This window comes from Chelonoidis abingdonii, chromosome 3 (assembly GCF_003597395.2).
Source record: "Chelonoidis abingdonii isolate Lonesome George chromosome 3, CheloAbing_2.0, whole genome shotgun sequence".
Lineage (NCBI taxonomy): Eukaryota > Metazoa > Chordata > Testudines > Testudinidae > Chelonoidis > Chelonoidis abingdonii.
The window spans coordinates 21,045,366-21,050,129 of NC_133771.1; positions in this window are offsets into that span (position 1 = coordinate 21,045,366).

Below are 4,764 nucleotides of genomic sequence, written 5' to 3' on the forward strand. Positions count from 1 at the left end.
TCTCTGTCCTCAGAATGTGATTCTATCCTGCACACTCAGCTCATCTTCGTTTTGGAATTGGTTCTGCTCCTACTGGTACTTTTGTCTTCTGGCCACACTGCTAGTACCACTCTTCCCATCAGCTTAACTGTTGAAACTTGGAGACTGAATCTATTAAAGCGCTGCACTAAATCCTAATCTTCTTCCCCCACTCACTAATACATAGGGTGTCAGATAACACCAGTAATTGTCCTGGACAAAATATCTAATCTCAACCTGGTAGCTCTGGAGATACATAAACACATGCTGCCATCTCTTTGGAGCTGAGAAGAGGCTTTGCTACGATTGTCTACAGGGGTTTGTGGTCCAATTGCACTATTATGGGATAGCCATACATGTACTGCTGGAATCACTTCACTCCCAATACCACAGCCATAACTTCTTTTCTATTTGAATGTACTCCAGTTCAGTTTCTGACTGGGCTTTCCTGGCATAAGTGAACAGCTGCTTCTGCAAAAGAGCTACACCTGATTCTTCATTTGAAACATCACATGAAGTGTCAGCAACTCTCCTGACTGGTAGTACTTCAGGATAGGTCCATCCATTATAATTTGTTTCAATGTGTCAAAGGCTTGCTGCTGGGGATCTGCCCAGTCCCACTCAACATCTTGCCTTGTGTGTTGACATGCAGGTTCCACTACCACAGCCAGGAATGGACAGAACTTGAACAGAATATTTATCATTCCTATGAAGCACTGTACCCCTTTCACGTCCACTGGAGCTGTCATGTCTCTAACTGCCTTGATCTTGTTAGGATCTGTTTTCAATCCCAAGCAAATGTCCAATATGTGTCACCTCACTGTGTCTGAACTGCATTATTTTGGATGTTGTGTTATGTTCTTGTCCCTGTGTCTCTGTAGAAAAGCTTATAGTTTTCTGTCACTATCTCATTTAGCTTCTGTCTCACTGCTCGCTTCACCTACAATGAGGATATCAACTGCAATTATTTTCACTGCAGACAGTCCTTCCAGTGATTGTGTAAGTCTTCTCTGAACACTTCTGGTGCTGGCCTTATGCCCATCAGCATGCATAACCATCTGTAGTGATCAAATGGTGATGCAAACATTGTCAGCATTCTGGATTCTTATCTAGGCTTATGTGCCAAACCTTGTTCCTCATATTGCAGACCATAAAGATTCTGGCTTTGGAAAGTTCTGGCAAGATGACATTAGTTATGGGCAATGGCATTTTTTCAGTCCTCAGTTCTGTGGCTTTAGGTGTATTCAAATGCGTACTTTTCCTGATGGTGTTTTAACCACCACTACCACCACCACAGTCCTTCCCCAGGCTGTACTGGGCTCTTCGCATACCACGATACTCCTGCTCTGTTGACTTCCAAGCTCCCTACATACTGAATTACATAGTGCAACTGGAATTTTCCCTTGTGGCAAGCACACAGTTTCCACTGTGGGGTTTACTTCCAGTCACAGCTTTCTTCAAGGCATCCATTACCTTTGAAAACATCCCCTTATTGCTTCTTGTACTGCATCTATAAAGTTCTGATGCTGCACCCTGAACTTATCAATCACTTCTATGGTTGTATTCCCCCAAAAGGGTTTGTGATGCTGTCCATTTTTTTGCGGGGGAGGGGGTTGAGGTTACTCTGACAATGAGGTCACTATGACGGTCTCCTCAGGACACCTATAACTATAAGCCACTGCGTTGCTCCTCTGCCTCAGCAACGGAGGGCTTAAATTATGTGTCAGCTCCCTGCTACACCAATCTGTCTGCCTCATCGGCAAATGCCTCATGACTCTACCAGTCTTAGCCTTGTCTTGCAGGCAAGAGGCAGTGACATCAGTTCCCAAGTTCTCCAGAGACATCTCTCTGCAGTGTCCAGCCCCTCTCACTTCACACTCACAGAAATTATGAAAGTCACTGCCTCCAAAGAGACAGTACACACACCAGTCTGCTAGTACTGCTGGGGTCTCACTTTTGACTTCAGTATAGCAGAACTGAGATGGTTTATCGTAAAACTAAGAATAAATAACAGATATTTAAGTTATACTAATCAAGAGAGAGAAAGACAGTTCTGGTTACAAACAAAAATAACATGAATTCTAGCTCCTAAAATGAAATTTTTGTAAGTTATATCTTCGCCTAAACAGTTCTCTCACTTACAGCATCTCCAGCCCTTCCTGGTAGGAGAATCCAATATTCACAGAATCAGAGGGTGCTTTCCTCTTCATTCCCTAAGTGATGGATAACTAGATTGTTTTTTGCTCTCATTTTTCCCACACTCCATTTTCTTTACTTCAGGAGCTAGGAAGACATCTTGGTATTGCAGACTCTGTCCCTCGGTGTGCTCACTAATCTGTCTTCTCCACCACTTGTTAGCTTAATTTCTTTGTTTACCTTATACGTAAACGCACTTTTTTTGTCCTGGACCTGTAATCAAGCCAGACAGGTAAATCCACATTCCTTTGTAACGAAATACACTTAATATGGAAAAAAAGCAGTGGGAAATGTCTGGGACTCTTTTAAAATACTTAGATCATGTTCCATTTCATTGGTATTGCTATTACAAAATTACCATATGATGCTTCACATGTAACCATTCATTTTCATCAATGATTTAAATCAGCATCTGCTACTTTTGACTACACTAATTTATTTCCATTCCATGTGCTCCTTGCAGAAAATGAAAGATGTACTGGACTCCTACCACTTGGTTGTCATCCAGCACAAAAATAGTAAGAATAGCTTCTGCTTTTGTTTGTTTTTTCTCTGAATAATCAGTTTGCTGTCATTAGAGAGGAAAAAATTGGTTCTTGTCAACAGCTGTTCTTTCAATAAAAAAGCATCAGTCTATTCCTGAAACATTATTTATCTATACGTACAGAGATAAAAATATATAATTTGCCATGCAATATCTTTGCCTCCTAACACAATGCACTGTGCCCCTTGATGTGAGACTAGATATTGTGAACAGCCTCATGTGATGTTACATGATGTACCATATCAGCCATGCTGCCTGAAGCATCAAACTGTATATGATTTAGATGGTGTAAAAACTAAAAAACAAACACAAAAGGTGAAAGGTACAAACCAAAGTGTTTCTATTATCTTGTCATTAACTGAGCTGAAGTATATGATTATTCTGGCAAATCATAACACACCTTTTCTCCACTTAAAATGACAATTTAACAGGATTATGCAGCTCAGTTTGTTTGCCTTATATGAAATGGACCCTGCAGGGTATATCTACGTAGATGGGCAATGGTCACCATAGTTCACTTGGATTGTTCACTGTGGGGTTCACTTCTTCAGATCCTGTAATTCCCAGGAAGCACCACTACTCACGCTTCTGCTCCCATGTCGGGTTAGTTGGCTGTCAATAGAGCAGAGTAAAATTTCAACTATTTTTTCCCCATAGAAATATGCAGATTCAAGTCAATTGAAACATTTCATGAATTTATGTCAACTTCAGCAAATTATTTTGGTCAAAAAAAATTCTGCAGTGTTGTGCTAGATTTTCAGATGTGCTTAGTGCCCATAAGTAAGATTTCAGCTACCATTAAATAACAAAATCAAGGACAAGGATTACAAAAATGCTCATCAGACTTGGTGTCAGTTGCTTGCCCATCTAGTACAATGGAGCACTAATCCCTGATCATTGCTTTCAAGTACAACTACAATAGAATTTAATATATAAAATAATAAGGGGGAGCAGCAATGCAAAAACACAACTACTCCTTGGAATAAAAAGTGTTTTTAGGTGAATGTTAAGAAATTGATTTTATGAAACTAACTTTATGAAAGTCCTATTATACATGTTATTAATTTTATTCTAAGTCAAAATTTTAAGGTGGTTGCAGAACTTAACATGAATCAAAGTTAAAGCCTTGTTTATTAAAAACTAAGCCTGGGATTGTCAAGGGTGTCACACCCAATTCCCATTTTCAATGGAATTGAAATTTCAATTTCAATGGAATTTAGGTACATAATTTCCTTAGATTTCTTCCTGGAAACCCCCAGTTTAAATATTTGCTTCATCTCATTTACAATTGACATTCTGGGTCATGTAGATACACTTTCCCATCTCCATCACTGTGTATTTTGGATGAGGCTGAAGTGAAATAGTAGTATGCAGTTGTTGCGTGTCTGAGTTAACAATTTGAGATTGTCAGAATAACCGGCTCAACTGAAATTATTTAATCTAAGATTATTAATCAGAGATTAGTACAGCACTATATAGAATAGAGAAATAAATAGATACATTACCACCCTTTGTTGTCAGACTAAGAGCTGGATATGTGTCTGTCAAGGTTTTTTCCCCACTTTGAACTTTAGCGTCCAAAAAGTGGGGACATGCATGAATCCTTCTAAGCTTAATTCCTAGTTTAGATCTGATAACGCTGCCACCAGCCAAAAATATAGTGTTTGGCATACTTCCTGTTTCCCCAAAACCTTCCCTGGGGAACCTAAGACCCAAACCCCTTGCATCTTAAAACAAAGAAAAATAAACCATTCTCCCTCCTTTCTCCCCCCCACAGACTTTCCGCTCCCTGGGTTGCCTTGGGAAGCTATACAGATCCAAACTCCTTGGATCTTAAAACAAAGAGGAATTAACCATCCCCTTCCTTTTCCCTCCCCACCAATCCCTGGTGAGTTTAGACTCAATCCCTTGGATTCCAAAACAAGGAAAAATCAATCAGGTTCTTAAAAAGAAAGCTTTTAATTAAAGAAAGAAAAAGTAAAAATTATCTCTGTAAAATCAGGATG